Source organism: Anopheles darlingi, chromosome 2 (genome assembly GCF_943734745.1).
Source record: "Anopheles darlingi chromosome 2, idAnoDarlMG_H_01, whole genome shotgun sequence".
NCBI classification, from domain to species: Eukaryota; Metazoa; Arthropoda; class Insecta; order Diptera; family Culicidae; genus Anopheles; species Anopheles darlingi.
In genome coordinates this window covers 28971068-28989227 of record NC_064874.1, presented here as the reverse complement: position 1 = coordinate 28989227, position 18160 = coordinate 28971068, and the positions used below count along the sequence as shown (strand labels likewise).

At 49.3% G+C, this 18160-nt stretch overlaps 1 protein-coding gene across 3 annotated transcripts in view; it reads right to left on the bottom strand.

The window, feature by feature from the left end:
- Window positions 1-17293, bottom strand: part of LOC125959856 (GATA-binding factor A) — a 34727-nt gene extending 17434 nt beyond the window's left edge. For all 3 annotated transcript variants that reach the window (XM_049692839.1, XM_049692837.1, XM_049692838.1), the window contains exon 1: window positions 16628-17293. The gene's annotated coding sequence lies outside the window, so the exon portion shown is untranslated. The remainder of the gene's footprint in view (window positions 1-16627) is intronic.
- Between the last annotated feature and the right edge of the window lie 867 nt (window positions 17294-18160).

Below are 18160 nucleotides of genomic sequence, written 5' to 3'. Positions count from 1 at the left end.
CTGTCTGTTCGTCGAAGTAGGAAAGCACACACACCGAGACAGGCACATACATTTGCGTCACATCACAAGATCACTTGTCAAGATCACAGAACATCTCACCGATGAGATGCGACTTCGGAGACTTCTGGTGCTGGATTGGAGAAAGTTCTGGCGGCCCGGCCAAACGTTGGCGCCGTCCTCTGCTGCTAGGAATGTGACGAGAGGAGCCGCCACCGATAGTCCCGAGTGAGTGATTCATTTTTCATTTCCCCAAAAGACACAGTTTTTCCGGAAGAAGGGTAACGAGGGTAGCCCAAAGAATGCCGACAAAGTTGCTCCTGTGACAAAACATTCCGCCGCTGCGGTGACAAGAGATGAGCATTTGATCGGCTTATCCCGTGAGAACCGACTCCAAGCGGAACTGGCATTCTATCGCTTGGTAGCATGCTTGGTTGAGAAGGCAATCGCTTTTTATTAGTTTTATTAAATGAAAGCTATGATTAATCATCGATACTATAGAGAATATACTAAAAGATTAATTAGACTTAAAAAGGCGATCGAAAGGTTCTAAGAAATGGGGTAGTAAGAGTTCATTCTAATCGGATTTAATATCTGCACATCGGGGGATAATCTCTATCATGTTTTAAAATACTCTGAGTACCACAGCATATTTGTTAGTTTTACATCGAATAATCTAAAAACACACACTGTACACAGTATTAATTAAATCATTTCACCACTTTGCAGAAAAAAGCTATGAAAGAGGAAACGTAAGGTTCGCTCTAAACAAAATCATTTTCTTCTCGTTTTCTGGACCAAAATTTTTGAAGATGCAAAGCATTTGATCTTTAGTACACCTAAGTTGCCATTGCTTCTAGAATGCATAGTAACGGGATCCAATATAAAATGGTTGCACCGTGGTTGCACGAGTTAGAGAGTTGAGAATGTTACAAGAGTTAACAGGGTTAGAGTGTGTTAAAAGAGTTAAGACTGTTAAGAGTGTTAAGTATGTTAAAAAAGTTAAAAAGGGTTAAAGCGTTAAAGTGAGCGTTAGAGTGAGTTCGAAATAAATGTTAAACGATAACAAAATTAATAAAACCGTGAGCAGAATGCTGTGAGTATTCAAAGTTCAGTGTAATGTTAAATGCACCAATAAAGCATTGGTAGATTTTTCTACTCTGTATTTTCTAATTGCGTTTCCAAAGCAGTTAAAAAAATAAGTGCATATTAGAGAAAACAGGATTTCAGTGTCTTGAATACGTAATCAAAAGGGAATTCCAATTTTAATTGAAACAATTCTGGAGAACCAATAGCTTCTCGTTATCATCACCAAATTTGACACATGAAAAACAATTTAACTGATTGATCACCAAACACATCGGGCAATAACGACCATCATGTTTCATCCCTTTTATTCTCTCAAAAATGGGGTCATGAAACCTGCTGTAGTACCTTTGTTCTTCGAGATACTTGAGGTTATTCCTACTGTAACGAAAACTGTTGCTGTTCCTACTTCCAATCAATAACAAACGGTATCATTGATCAATCGGATCCTTACATGAACCATTTTTAATTCGGAAAAACTACAAACATGGCTCCTTTTTTAAGTTCGCAATATTTTCTCATCTGCTTTGTGAAACAAAACAAGTAATTACCGGCAAGTTGTACCAAGGGTTACACGAAAGCGATGATCTTGATAATCAAAGTAAGCTGATTAAGAATGGATTAACGTTAATGCACCTTCATTGGCATATCTTCTGACCACAGATTCATCATATTTTTTGCATTTAAAATTGACTACAGTTCGCATGGCATGACCGCAAACGCCACGAACCGCCTGTCCTCGAACAATCAATTCCCTTCAGCCCCCGGGAAGCGAGCAACGAATGGTAGACCATTCGTTCCCTGTTTGCGGTAGCTGTAACATGCGTAAATTTCAATTAGCGTTTACATTTTACCTCCGTAAACCATCCCGTACCATAATAATCTCAACTCCTCCACCTTGCCCTCCAACCCGCTTGTAGCGCTTCCCTTGCATTGCTAATGGACAGATATCTGTGTAGCCCGTACGGCTGCCATTATGTTACAATTATTTTTTAATTAAAACCAAACGACCACCACCCAGACCACCAACCGCCCGTCGAAGGAATTCATCAAATGAATCCAAAATGGACAATTCATAACAAAAAAAATCCACTCGGAAATATTTCTCAGCCCACACCACCTCACCGGAGCGACCTCGTGACGAAGACTTTACCCAAAAGCTGTTGAACTACAAAAAGGGTAATTTAGAGGAAGACACCAGAGACTGGAGTACTCCACGCCCGACCACACTGCAGCTGCTGACCACTTGCATTTGCCGAGACCGAGCCCAAAATGAGCGAATCGCTTATACTCGCTAAGCCATTTTGTTTTCTGCCAACACACACGCTGCCGGTGCCACTGGGAGTTATGATGAGCGAATGGTAATTTATGTGCAGCATATGTATGCGTGGCGTGAGTGAGTGGCAGAGCGTCAACTAATGGGGACACCAGATGGACCCCCCGGACCGGGCTGCATCTGCCGAAAAGTGCATTCTGGCCTCTGGTTTGAGCGACGTCGACGTGAACTCGAACCTCGAACTCGAGCGCTCACTTTTTGCGAACCACTCATACATAAGCCATTTGCGACGCACGATTTATATCACCGTCAGAATCGCCAAAAATTGTTCTTTGTCCAGAAGAGGATGTTGATGATGTTGCTGATGAGCTGGGCTGGACGGTTGCTTCCTGCTGGCGTGGCGTTGCGTGGCAGCAGACGATCAGTAGTCTGGACTGCTGGTCGCGATGGCCAAGTCGTAACGGAAGGCGGACGAACGCAGACCAGCCCCTGGAACCAGTAGTGGATGAGGCTGACGACGCGGTTTGGCCTTCACTTTCGGCCGCACATTATTGAGATGTTCCATTAAAATTTATAATCCTCCGTCTGGCTCCGGATCGCGCGCTCGTTCGTTCGTTCGCTCCGTCGGTCGTGCTCTGCCTAACGCACATTTCGACGTTGAATTATGAGCCTCCCCTCCGGGTTCCTCACTTCACTCCTTCCTCCCCGTGACAGCAAAAGGCAAGTCAACTCCTGTTCCGACACTACACTTCCGGAGTAGCGTCGGGGCAGTGGTGGAATCTAAGGCCGCTTTGTTCTACTCGACGCTCGCTCTTTCCTACGATTTATCGTCCGTGAGCCAAACCAACTCGGAACGACGGCGGGACGTCACCGAACGGATCCGTCTGGCTGGTGCGTCTGGTTTCTGGTTCGAGGCCCCCCTCTTTCCCCTTTCTGACCCCTTCTAATGGTCAAACACCGTTTGGAATGCATATTTACAATATTATTCCTCTCAAACGCCTCAACCTCAGCGCTCAGGGACCAACAATTAGCCGTTACCGAACCGTTACTGTGGTCCATTGGCAGGGGGTGCCCGGTGCCCTGTCCCGGTCCGGTACTGTACTCCGGACTCTCATTACCCTACTTTCGCGCGCTTCCCCCTTCGAGACGAATACGCCGCGCGAGTATGCCGCGAATGGCAGAAGAACACCACGCTCCGAATCCGCCATCTTGGCTGCAGCTTTTCCCCCCCGATATTAATGCCCGTGTCATCGCCACAACAAGCGCATGCGTGTGTGTGTGTGTGTGTTTGTGTGTCTCGTAAATCAAATACAAGTTGCTCCGCGATCTGCGGCAACGCGCAGCAACGAGATGAGCTCCAACGCTTCGAGCGAAGGACAGCAAAAGATGGCGTCGTGTTGGCCCTCGACGGTTGTGTGTACTCCTAACCTCCTCTTCTGGCCACTGCTACAGCTTTGTGGCTGGTTCTCACGACGGCTCGAACGAACGGCCTTACTACGCCTTTCGATCGCGATCGTTTACAACACGCAGCACACAACATAGAACACCTTCACCACACCAGGCGCGCCAACGGAGAAGCGAAAGAAGAAACAGGACGCTGGACACTGGAGGAAAATGTACAATAACAACAGCAGAACGGGGCACAGAAGGTTACGTCGACGGTGTCCTGGGCGACCGAGGCGCCAACCGAACCCGAATTGTTGTTGGCGATCCCTCGAAACGAAACGAAACGAAACGAAAATCCCTTTTCTGGCCCAGCATGATACACGGATCTGCTCTTTACACGAGTGTCTGGTGCTGGCTGAGGCTAAGGCTGAGGGCGACATTGAGCCACTACTGGAGTTTATGAGAAAATGGTCTCATGCTGCTTCAACATTACGCCATCGATCAGGGGTTGCCATCGCTACCCCCGGTCCCCGGTCCACGATCACCTGCAAGTCCTCCGCAGGAAGTCCTCAAACACCAGGCTGAACTGAACACCGGACAGCGGAGCGGAACGGGCCCAGTGGTCCCAGTGGGCAACATTTCACTTCGACACGACTTCGGGGTCGACCATAAATTTCCTTCCCATTTGGCAATTTGCGATACCTGCAGCCACTTCACCTTCCTCACCCTCTGACTCTCTGTCTCTCTCTCTCTCTTTTCTTTCGCGTCGCGTCTGCAAACAGCAATAACCAACAACAACAACCAACAAGGTAAGCGCCTGGAACCAGCAAACACTGGTCCGGACGAGCACTACCGGTGAACGCACAACATATACGATATACGGTCGAGCATCGGTGCAACGGTGCAGCGCATCCCGTACTCCGAGGAAGCCACAACCAACTTGCCCGGTGACTTATTAGCTCTCGCGTCGCGGCTCACGTCTTGGCTCACCGCCCCCCCCCCCCCCCTTCCCCGAGTGGTCGCCCCAATTTGTGGCGGTGATTTATGACGGTCCGGACCAGAAACCAGTCCGTATGCACGAATGCAACAAGCAGCAAGGAACCAGAAGCAGAAGCAGGAGAAGAAGATGAAGGTGGAACTGGTAGTCCGGGCGGTTTCGTTGGCTGACATTTACACCTAATATTCATTACCGCAAATGATGATAAACCATCATCATCATCACCCCGTACCTCCCGGCCGGGGGCGCAGGCAGGCATTTGACGATCGATCGGACGATCAACGTCGACACCACATCAATCATTCATCGATGCATCGCGAAGCTGATCATCTTGCCCTGCTACCGTTTCGTCGCTAGATCCCGGGATCCCGGGATCCCGGGATGCCGAACGGTGCTGTGACAGTCTGCCTTCTGCCCCTCTAATCCCCGGGCCTAAGCCTATTACCAGCATTCCGGCGATCGGCGTTTGTGCACCGCGTCTATGCAGTAGCAGCGTGTGTGTGTGTGTGTGTGTGTCCGTCCATGCATGAACCGATTGAATCCGATCGTTGACGTCTAGCGACGCATCCACATCAATCATCCGCATCTTTGCTTTGGGGTCTGCGCCGGGACGCCGCGGCCGCCATCCAGACAGAAACCTGTCACCACAAACGTCATCGGTTCGGAGCATGACGATGTCTGCTTAGGCATCAGTGTCTCTCTTTTTCTCTTGTCGCACCTTCCTAATGAATGACTCCCTCGTCGTCCGTCATCTACGTCGTCGAATAGAGCACTCCCGTGCAAACTACAGCTGTCAGAGCGATGGCCATCAGCGCGCGTTGGTATCGCGTTACCGGCATCAGCCAAGAAGCCCAGAAGTCACGATCCTTTTGTCGGACTATTTGGGTTTCGGTAGCAGCAACAGCAGCAGCAGAAGCAGAGCAAACAACGAAACTCACTTATCTAATTGAGCTAATATTATGAGCGCTTCGCTAACATCAACAACAACAACAACAACAACGATGTCGACGATCTCGGGATCTCCGTATCGGTTACGCCCCTGGTTCCAGTACCCCTTTACGGTCGCCAGAGGACTCTCGAGTGTACCTGCAGGATCCGGTGTACGATCCGATCAGTCCAATCTTTTGGGTCGATGGAAGCGCCAGGCCATCAGGCTGAAGCTACCTGAATTTGCGGCGCTAGATTGAGGCGTTCCGGGATACACAATCGCCTTTTCCCTTTCCCGTTGACTTGACCTCGCCTTGGCGACTGTCCTGCCGGCCAAATGTGACGAAAAGGTCCTCGAAACCCGGGACCGGAAATTATGAAATTTTAGGGGAGGAGGATCGTTTCATCCTTTTTTCTGCTCAGATCCTACAGTTCACTGCTGGTAGGTACTGTGACCGTTGTCCTTGAGTATCCCGGGACTCATGCCAAGACGATGCCTTTCTTTATGTGGATTCTACGCAACGCAAACCTCAGGAAAGTGGCCATTTTCGTCGGAAAAATCATTCCCTATCTCCCTTTCTCTATTCCAGTCTCGGGGGTTTTTCGCTGCAAATTGATGCAAATGAAAAGATGAAATATTGCGCCACCACTGCAGCACCTCGATCATCATCATCATCATGAGCAGCACTAGCAACAGCAGCAGCAGCAGCAACAGCAGCACTCTCCAGATCCCGCGGCCAGTACAATGTTTCTGGCACCAATAAAGTGCAAAATTGATGAGCTTCCATTGCCGCGCTGTAACGGGCTTCTGCTGCTGCCGCTGCTGCCGTTTGGAACACGATAAGCATCGTGAACCTTTTGGCCATAGGTTGCGACGCAGAAGCTGCGAGCGCTTTTTCAGCTCTTCTTGCAGCACGCACCTTGGGCCAGAGCAGTAGTAGTGGTAGTGGTAGTGCCCAGCAGCAGTACCGCAGAGGTCAGTTGTTGCGGCTTTAATTGCTGCTTCCAACGCGAGCTTCCCATCGATCTTTTCGCACGGACGGTGACGAATGGACAGAAAGGAGGAGAGAGAGAGAGAGAGAGAGAGAGAGAGAGAGAGAGAGAGAGAGAGTGAAGGCGCGGGAGGCAGGTTCGCACTCGGCAGGACTTGAATAATCGCATGCGACGTACGTACCGACCGGCCCGGAGCTTTAAAAGAGTTAATCGCCAAAATCACTTCCCGGTCCCCGGTGGCCGCTCGGTCGGTCGTTCGGTGGGTTGGTTGGTTGGCCACTGCAGCCCACACGCTCCTCCGTCGTCTTTGGTACGCCCGCCAGGACCGCCAGGCCGTTTCGCGCTAAATTAGGGAGCTTATTAAGGCAGCTCTTAATTAATCGGTAGTGGCTGCCTCGGTAGCCATTTTCATTTCTTTTTTTTTTGTTTCTGCTGTGTGTCGTGACAGGGGAAGGAGAAGGAGAAGGAGGAAGGTTTGCGTGGGCTTCACCTGTTTTGCGCCTCTGCCGCGGACCCATTAGCGGACCTCGCGGCGAACCCCCAAAAAGGCCGCCGTGAAAGGGACTCACCACCACCACCACCACCACCACCACCACTTACGCAACGCCCCAGCAACGGTTGCGGTCAACGGTGACTACGATGACGACAAATTGCTTGCAATGACCCGATCACATGCGACACCAAGCAGGCGGCGAAGGCGGCGGTCACTTGGTCCCCCCGGTACATTAGCTGCCACAAATTTATGTGGCCACCACCCTCGCCCTCGGCATTCCGGACTTCACTGTGAGGGCATGTGGTGAGGGTAGAGAAATGAAAATGGTCCACCAATGCTAACACCCCCCCCCCCCTCCCTGGGTGTCCTTCACCACCAGGGGTCACTCCGTCGGGGAGGAATCTAATTAAAATGTTAGAACGTTCGCGTTGCTGGTCCTGCGCGTTGACATTCTTTCCTTCTCCCGCTTTCTCTCTCTCTCTTAAATTCCTCACGTTTGTATCGCTGTGTGTGTGTGTGCGTAAAAGGTGGACGAGAAGCTTGCATGCCATCGACCAATATATCTTCCTTTGGCTGACCCTTTGAAGCTAGCAGCTAGTCCGGCCGGGCGGCCGGCCAGTGGACAGCTTTATGAGGTCCCTATCATTCCCGATACCGGTCCGGTGAGGGATCCGGCGCCATCTTGAACACGGCACTCCCCTCTCGTCGCCACCTCAGGCGTCGTAAGTGACAGTTTAATTCCTTTCCAATCAATCCATCGATCGAACAAGGGGATGGGAGAAAAGAAGGGGCCTGCGGACCTCATAAAATGCGCGCGCCCATTTGTACGCCTCGCGCCATGACAGCATAACGGTGCGACGATGATGATGATGATGATGCGCCTCATTATCAGTGCCATCAGAGCGTCACCATCGTCGACCATCGCGTCGACTTTTCCTCCTTTTATGTCTCTATTTGCCGAAGGAAGTCGATGATTAGTCGCTACGACCGCGGTGCTCACTCGCGGTCCAGCGCGATGAGCATGAGCATGATGATGGTCATCATCCCCAAACCCGCACCCAAACCCAATGAATCTCGATGCGCCTAGGAGCATGGGCGCACCATTAAGTCCAACCCCCGTCCACCGAAAACAGTCGACGGCCCCCTCTGGGATGGACGCATAAAACGGAGTTCTGGCCCCCGGAAGAAGCTCTAAAACGGTGCGTTAAGTGCGTTCCGGGAGTAAAAAGGTAAAAAGCCCGATGCCCGGTGCCCATGTGAAGTTACGAGCCGACCATAAGACGAAATGAAATAAAAGAACAAATAAGACAACTGCCAACTGCTGGGCAATTAGTAGTGTGCTTGGGCCGTGGACGGACAATTACGTCACGCTGCTTGCGTCACGATAAAATGGCTTAGAACGGACCGATCGTACATCGGTGGATAGCCACGAGAACGCAACGTTTACGTTAAGAACTGTCAAAAGGAGGTTGGAATAAAGTCGTGGCCAGGTTACGGTTAAGATGAAAGAAACTCTCTCTTACGATCAATTTTCAGCTCAGTTGCTGTAAATTCGCTGTAAAGAAGTGCTAACAGTGCATTGTTGGTTTGTGTTTGACAACAAACAATAAATAAAGATGCATTGCAAACAATAAATAACAATTGCAAACAATAAATAAAGTTTCGCAACTCGCCAGATGGCGACCAATGAAAGATTCTTCACTATGAAAGTTGCTATCATGGTTATGCACATTAAAAGAGGATCATGAGTAGCAGCAGCAGCAGCACCGATTGTCGTTCGGTTAAATGCAAGACAAATCATGCTACAAAGGAATTATTTCAAACAATCCCAAAGTGGTGCAGCGGAATGGTGCATCGCTTTACAAGGAACTAATACCGCATGCGATGACATTTGAGTGATTTACTGGACGCGATCGGATGGGCGCGTGGTGCTTCCAACCCGCGCTAGCGATGATTAATGAGGCTCACTCCCAAGAGGGGCAGCGAATGAGACACGATGATAAATCATTGCTCAGCGTGTGTTTGTTCGCCTAATCGCTCTGGCCCTAGTGCCATGGAAATGCCACATCATCATCATCATCATCATCATTGCCATTCTCATGAATGACAGCGAGTGAACGCGCGCGCGTGCTCTCTAACCTCACAAAACGCGTGGTGGTGCGCGATAAACGGGTGTGAGGGCAAAAGGTGCCACCAGTGCTACCACCGGTGGGCCGGTAGCGTCGTGGCTTGACGCGTGCGTGCGTAATAAACGGGCCGGCGGGACTACCACTCAACGAGATAGCGAGCGCAATATCGCGATCTACACGATCGCCGCGTGTGCGATATCGCGCGGCGCTATCGCGTCGCATCGCGCGTAAAGCGTCCGAAACGATCTGTTCCTTTAAACACTTCCGATACCCCGACTGCGACTGCGACGGCGACTGAAATTCAATACTAATCGCACCGGGCGCCAAAGACGACGACGGAGACGGAGACGGATCGATAAGCGCGTTCGCGTTGTCTGTACGAAACGATCCTTCAATCTCAAACGATCCGCACGCTTATCGCACGCGAACGTGTGGCGTGTGGCGTGTGGTGTGGCGCGCGCGCGCCAAGGAGTAAGATGTCCTACATCGATAACTTCATTCGAATGGCGATGCGATCAGTTCGATCTGGCGATTTTTTTGGGGGCTGGCGAGCACACGCGCGGGAGTATCATATTTCAGGTACACTCGCGTCCATTTTCGCGTCAATTTGTCGGCGAACCTTTCGGTTACCGCGTGCATTACCGTCCCGATCGCGACTCGGCGACGCCGGAATGATGTTGCTGCCGTTGCTGTTGCTGCTGCTGTTCGTTTATGGCCACATTCTTGGATCGCGTACAGAAGGAATCTTTCTCCTTCGCGTTCTTCTGCTTTCTCCTTCTTAGCGCGTACCTTCTTAGCGTGGCGTGGATGCCACTTGAAAAGGAAGCCGAGCAGGAGAAAGCTCTTCAAACGGACAAACCATCAAACCGGCGGCGCAGACATTAAGGCATGGGATCGTGTGCGATCGTGTTCGGGAATGTCGGCTGCCGCCACCGTCGTTGCCACCGCCACCGCCGCTGCTGCCACCGTTGTAAGGGAAGACAATTATTGAAATTAGTCCTTGCACTTAGCCGACCACTTGTGTCGCGCCATTTGCCGGTGCCACCGGAGGGATGATGATTTAAGATGCGGCGATCGTTGTCCGCCCGCCGGCCGGGGCCGGGTTATCTGCCTTTTTGGGTGGCATATGATAGTGAACATGTGCCGCTGCACTTACGCAGGGTGAAAGTAGAGTGCACCAGACACACACGCACGCACACGCACATACGCACGCACGCATTCACGAGAGGGATGTTTAAGTGGCCTCGCGTATGACCAGATTTCAGCGCCACCAGAGAGAGAGATGCCGTTCGGTTCGGTGTTGTTTGCGGTTCAGGGCCACTTCAACGTCACCGAGTGCATCTGGATCTGGCATTGGCTGGCCTGGCATCCTCGTGATGGTGCATCGACAGTCAAAAGAGAAAAAAATTTCACGTGTGCGTTTCCCGTTGTGACATTCACGGGACCTCCTCCTACTCTTCATCATCATAACCTAATATATGCATTCCGATCCCCCGTGATCCGAAGCAACATTGTTGGCTTTGTTTTCCCTCTTTTTTTTCCAAGGCCAAGTCCTTCCCAAGCGGTGCGATTAGATTAGAACGATTGCTCCAAATTGTGGCCGCCCCTCTCCTTCCAGAATAGCTCTGCAAAGTATGCAAGAACATGCCGACTAGAAAATAGAGTAGAACAGCGGAAAGAGCGTAGGTCACCGACAGCCGTCGCCGCGTCCTAATCCTCCGGAAAGCTTTTAGCGAGTGGATCTAAATTTGTTTTCTCCATTTTTAGCGGTACGCTAATCTGTCGGTCCCAAAGCAACCACGATCGCGTGATGCTGATTCGCGATCGCGGGCGCGCGCTTGATATTGTGCGCCCCCAAGGATACACACATACACACACAGGAGGAGATTGTGCAGCAGCGATTTGACAGCAGTCTGGACACGTCACTAGTCGGAAGGACATTTACGCCGATCTTCGTACAAGCATCATGATCATGATCATCATTATCAGCCGCGCGCGCATTCCAAGCATACCACTGCCACTCGCGGGGAGAAGAACAAAAGAGACACACCGGCCGCATGGCCACAGTCGTAAATTATGCCCAAAATTCTTCCGCGCCACCGTCGCCGACGCCACCACCGAGCGTCCAGAGTGGCCTTAATTGAAATTTTCAATCAATGATCAATTAAAACAAATTGTTGTCGCATAAAATTTGCATACATCTAAGCGCTCTCGCCGTCTAGTAGAGGCTGAGGGAGAAGGAGAGGCTGAAGTGAAGCCGAAATCACTGCTCGGACGCGTCGCTACACATTAGTCAAGGGGGGCGACTGAACGAGGTGATCCGGCGCTCGCACACGTCCGGATGCCGCGATGCCGCCGGGGGAGAGCGACCGCAACGCCCTGTCTGTGGCAGGATGTGTTTTGCGATTTGGTGCCGCCATCCCGGCCGCCTATTGTGGGATTGGCCAGCCCTAATGGAGCCATGGTAGTCAGCGAGTCAGCCAGCCAAGGAGTTGTGGGCAGAGAGACACAGAGAGAGAGCGAGAGAGAGAGAGAGAGAGAGACGGGATCACCGAAAAAGCATCCGCAAAAGGTTCTGCGGCTCTGCGGCGATGGATTCTCGTTCGTGGCTCAAAGCTCTTTCCCCCCCCAAAAAAAAAACCTCCTTCCACCCAAAAAACAAACAAACAAAAGAAGAAGATGGAAAAGAAGAAGAACGTGGCCGGGCGCATACACAAAGGAAGTGCCGCGGTGCCGGCGCGATCGCGATCGAGTGAAAATCAAAGGCCCCGGACCGCCCCGGAATCCTTTTGGTCGCCACGCAAGAGTGTGTCCAATGTCCGATGGATTTCAATGTATTTTGAATAATTTCCACGCAAGCAGGCAGGCAGTAGAAGAGAGAGAGAGAGAGAGAGCGCGCGAGTGAAGAAGGAGCAAGAGAGCGACAGAGCAAGAGATAGTGAACAGGTTGATAAGATGGAGGGAGAGAACGGATCGGATCGATTCGATTTTCATTCTGTTTTGCAAGATATGCCCGATCGGAAGATGTTTGAGCATCACGTCGTCGTCGTCGCTTTGGTCGTCGTCGTCTTGGTCGTCGACTATTGGCCCACTATAGATTGGGGTCCGGCGAGAAATCTTCCACTCGAAATCGAAATGGAATTAATGATTCCCAACCAGGTGTTGACAAAGCACCAGTCCGCGGTCCGGTGGCCGCCGCGGCCGCCGCCGCACGCCATCAAAGCCGACCCGCGCCCGAACATAATGTTTTAAGTGAAATTTTATTTCATAATAAAACTATAATTATGGTCATCTTGATCGGTGTCCGGTGACCGTCCGCTGGTCCGGTTGAGCCGGCGAGCGCGAAATGGCAACGGTAGGAGCCTCTCGCGGTCCCGCGGTCTGCGCCGCCTAGACTAGAACCTTTTTTTTTTCTCTCTCGATCCGATCTACGAGCTTTACGAGCGTCGTTCCCTTGGCACGGGAACGGAGGAGATTAAGAGAGAGAAAAGGGAAAAAGCAACAAGAAGCAACAGGGAAGGAGATGCGCGGGGTCTCACGGCGCGTGTGTGTGTGTGACAGCCGGAGCCGCGCCGCTTGTTGTGACAGTGCCCGGTGTATAATGTTGTCTAAATGGAGTCTGATGAGATGTGCGCGAAGATTGCGGTGAAAAGGGAATCGTGAGCTGAAGAATCAATCATCGCGCCGACCAACGACGACGACGACGACAGGTTAGGGTCCCCCTGGATCGGTTTGCGGTCCCGTCGGCATCGTAATTCGTCAACGACGCGCGGTGCCGAAGCGATGACACTGGAAACCCATCATCGATTGATATCGTGATGTGAGAAGGGAACAAGGAGCGAACGAGAGAGAGTGACTCGAAGATTAACAGAAACATTAAGCAGATCGAGAAAGAATCCCAGAACTGGCGGCGATAATGCGCCTTGCGCATGCGATTTGCGGTAATTCCACAGAGACAAGATGTGATTTATGAAGTCTTTCTTTCTCTCTTCGGCTCGGGATGCATTCCGCAGGTGCACCGGTCTCTTGACGAACTGACCCCAGCAGCGAAGCGTTTCAGATGCAGATGCAAATTTAAGTGCAATCGTGTGCCATTCCCGGTATCACACGCCGGTATCCCCGGGGTTTATGCTTTTCGCACGAGGAAGTGAACATCATATTCCACTCAGGCGAGTGCTCGAGGTGTTTAGTGGACTCGAGGAAGCATTTAACGGCGCTCTTAGTGTTGCAGCGTCATTATGTTAGCATCTCGGGCGAGCTTCGGAACCTAATGTCCTAGAACAACTCATTAGGAGCGCATTTTCGCCCCCAAAACGTGCTGCAAATACAGTGCGAATAATCGTGGTGGAACGAGCTGTAGTTCGGTCCAGAAGGATACGTTCAACGTTCAAGATCGACTCCGGGCCTTTAACACCTCAACGTGCCGAATCCATAAAAGAGGGATACCGGAGCCAACACCCTGACCGCAGAACCGCGACAGAAAGCACGCTTGAGAGAGAGAGAGCGATAGCAAAGGAGAAGATAAAAATGTAAACAGTCGTAAAAGAGGTTTTACGATCGCAACACATCGGTTTGATTGATCCACCATCATCACTTCCAGCCCGGCATCAAACCGCAGGCATCCTAAGGCAGAGGCAAAGGAGAACGAACAGAACAGAAACTGCCGAAGAGACGATACCGATGGTGCTATCCATTAGCTGCACATCCCGATTCGCCGAGGTTCACGAAAAAAAAGGTTTAAACATAAACTGTCCCACAGTCTCAGCACGTCTCTGGATCACTCACACGGTGACACGGTTGGTTTGAGGTGACTTCAAATGGAACCTCTCTGATCTGGTGTGGTCTGGTCTGGTCAGCTAAACAACTGGCCGTACCTCGGAACGAAATTCGATTCCATCTCCTGTCCCTTTTGCACAGTAAAACACACAACAGTTCCTTTCGTTAATTCGTTTCATTCATGCTCCAATTCATTCACTATTCAGCGATCCGACGAACCGGCACACTGGCCACGGATTTGAACTGACTGACCGCCGTCGGCGAGTGACGCGTGACAGGGCGCAAGCATTCAGCAAATGTCAACCCTCCCGAAGATGCCACCGAAAAAACCGGCCGATGGTAGTGATGAGGATTGTGCACCAGCTCTTCGGACTCCTCGGTCTCGCACACACTCTCGCGACAATCACGACATCCGCCGGCGCGATCACTCGATCGCGATGGGTCGGAAAGGGTGCTGCTACGGTTTGCTGCTGGTGCTGCTGCTGATCGCATGCAAAACTGGTTATCCGGGAGGGCGAAGAATGTTCGCGGTTCGCAGCATGGTGGCCCCTGCCCTGCTCCCTCCCAGCTGTCGCGGACATTACGCACCGGCGGGCGGGTGTGCCGACGGACGACTTTGACTAATTTTTGCCGCCAAAATAGATACACGATTTTGGACTTAAAGGTTTTTAGAAGGCCAGAGAACGCCGGAATCTTGCTGGCCGACCGGCCGGGGCGTGCAAGATCAAACGCCCGGTGGTCGTCCGTGTTGATGGAGAGCTCCCGGATTTTTCGACATTTTTTTTTTGTTTGCCTTTCGTTCGGTTTGCATGTTTGCTTCCTTTTTTTTTTTGTTATTCTACTTATTTGTCATTTTGGTGATTTGTTTCATTCTATCCACGCTCGGTTTCTCTCTGTCTCTGTCTCTCCCATACACATCCTCGATCGCCGATCTACATTCATCACTGATCGCGAAGCTTTTCATTCTTGCCTGCGCCTGCGATTGATCTTTCGCGATCAAAGCCTAATGTTGTGGGTCCGAAACGTTGTGCGGCCAATTGCCTTTGATCTACCCTTCACGTGCATAGGTGGGCTTGATCGGATCGCTAACTAGAACCGCACGACACAACAAGGAATCATGTCGCAAAAATATATGAATGGATCAACTACTCGCCGGGATCTGGAGGGTTATGTATTGGTCTGTTGCTGTCCCGAAATGATGATTCACGACCGAAGCCAAGTAAAACGAAATGATGAATGAAATGGATTTAATACGAATAGTGTGCTGGTCTTTTGTGGGAATAGGGAACAGTTCGGTTTATATTCTTCGTTTTGAATTATTGAGAAATGGTTATAAGATCAAGCACAAATGGTTTTGTATGAACATGTTCTTTGTTTCGTGCTAAACTAATATTGTTGGTTAAATTAATCAAGGAAAATATTAAATCATGAAAACTTTTTCTGGAAACCACACCAAACTGAGTTTGCTAATGTGGAATGATGGTTTCATTGCATTGTAACGCTGTTTGTATTAGAAAAAAGTCCTTAACTATTCTATTAATTAGTCCGTTACAAAATGTAAGAGATAATAACTCAAAGTGCTTAAATTTATAAAGTAAAAGAATAAAATAATAAAGAATAAAGTTATTTTGTTTTTACACATCTTAAGATTACTGTTTGCAATTCAACAAAAAGAATGTTAATTAAAAAACATTAAAATGTATTGCAGTATAAATAATTTGACCAACATCTAAACAACAAGATCAAAACAATACCTTTTCACGTTTTCTAATTCCTCTTTACTTTTTCGAATAAATTCCATCCAAACAAACCATATTAAAACTAAATAAAATGACATTCAATTAGCCATCAAAGGGAATATTCTTCAAGAAACTGTTTCAGGCTCATTTTTCCGACGCATTTTTGATGAATAGCAAAAATATTTTAACAAGAACCGTTTGCAATGCTCTCACAAACATCCTCGAAAAGTTCGTCAAAAATGTAGCACGCTAATAACGATGTCTTACTCGCCCTTCATACCGCCATGTATTGAAATTCCAGCGCCATTGCTTTCATCGATCAGGACCCCTTGTCTCCGTGTTCGAGCTTCTGACCTTATTTGTCAATTAGCAACAAAGTGTGAGTTCTTCGCCTTCCAGCTGGCTATCGGTAGCCATTTTCCGGATAGTTATTGAGCCGCAGATTATGATCTCGCTTGATTGGCTGAGCTCAGCTCTGCTCCCTTTTGCCTTTTGCATCGACCCCACGGCTATGTTGTCCCCTAATTGGAGTCATTAAATTTAATGATCTATGAGTGAGAGCATTGGTGTAGTGGAGACCAAGGGAAAACCAATGGGCAACTTCATCCGTCGCCCGATTGATCCCGTTGGTTGGTGCGCTTTGTGGCCTTCAGCCATCAACGGCTAGAGCCAAGGAGCGACGGTAGTAGTTGTACAACTCAACTAACCAACCAACCAACCAACCTACCATCTTCCATTATCGTAAATAAGGTGTGAAAATAATGTTATAGGACTGTAGGACGCCGGAGCGGACACCTGGTTCGTAATGGTACAAATCAATTAACTTACCTATGATGAAGTTGACACGCTGTCGCTGGTCACTACCGTCTGCCGTCGATTCAAACGTGGTGAGCTTGTTACCGCAAAACGGTGCCGTATCGCTGCTGCATTAGGCCAAGGAGCTAGTGCTATTCGCTGGAGCGGACTTTTAATGGCTACAGTTCAGGCTCCTGTCAATGTGGTGCTCAACAGACTCTAGTTTACATGTTTTCCTTCACGACAGTTTCATTTTGTGCTCGAATCTCGCATCATGGAACCTCCTTCCGGACAAATGATCGCTTCCTTAGCACTCCAGTTATAAACTCACAGCCTTACAGCGAACTACACTCAACGATGTCGCTTTCTTTCGATTTGATTCCAGCTCTAACTTAACATTTCACCATCAACAATTACACAAAATCTATGCATGCATTTGTGTCACTTCACGATTGTGGAAAAGGTTATTTAACGAACGATATTTTTACTGGATCTCTTCACAACTCGCACACACCCAAGGGATCCTGTTGCAATGTAACGATTGCTAGATTCGCTACGACTTTCACTCACGAAATGAAAATGATCTTTACAGAAGTTTTGTAACAGCACTACGGACACTTTTCTCACAATTCCAACTGCCGATCACTCAGACAAACTAATGATGGAAGGAGTCGTTGCATTCGAGGCTACCATACTACCGATCAGTCACCTCCAGCTCCGAACCATACACGGATCACACATTTATCTCCGGACCGCACACAAAACGCCGTCTTATCCCTCTCGAAAACTGAACTCAACTGAAGACTGAAGAGCGGCCACCGAGCGACGCTTGGCCGGTTTTTGGTCGGGCCGGGACGAGCGAGGCCGGGCCGGGACGGGTGAGGTCGGGCCGGGACGGGTTTGGCCGGTTCCTTTTTTCTTCTTTTTTTTGTCTCCGTCTTCGTTCCCAAGAAACAGGAAATCGTACTATTTTTGTGTGTGGATTTTGTGGATTTTGGACTCGCTTTAAAGGTGGAAAAACCTTTTCATGGTTTCGTTTACACGTAAATTGAATCGAAGTTCGGATTTTAGTGTAAATTTTCCCTTAATTTTCAGTTTTTCAGTACAAAATTTGATGATTTTTTCCATTTTTTGTAATTGTGCGAGCAGGAAGGCAGCATGTTCTTGTCTCTTTCTCTCTCGACCATCCAGCCAATCAGCGAACAGCGATGGCCGGTAAACTCCGCCCTCTGCGCCCTGTTTTTGTTTTTAAAAATTTCGGGTCAAAAAAAGGCTTATTTTTGACGATTTTTAGAAACGTAACAATTCAACTTCATTACTTTAAAACAACGTCATATTAAACTTAAACTTTTCAAGAATATTTGGTTCTATTTTGAAGAAGATTTATTAATAAATACGTTCATGGCATCCAATCTAGAAAGGCAAGTCATCCAAAATGTACTTTTTGCGTTGCCCATCGTAGCCACGTGCTGGGTCATCAGAAATATACAATTAAATATTCTTTTGTTAGATTATAAGTTTATCCAGCTAGCCCCGTCGAGTGTTTGTGAAATTTCCCTTTTTTCG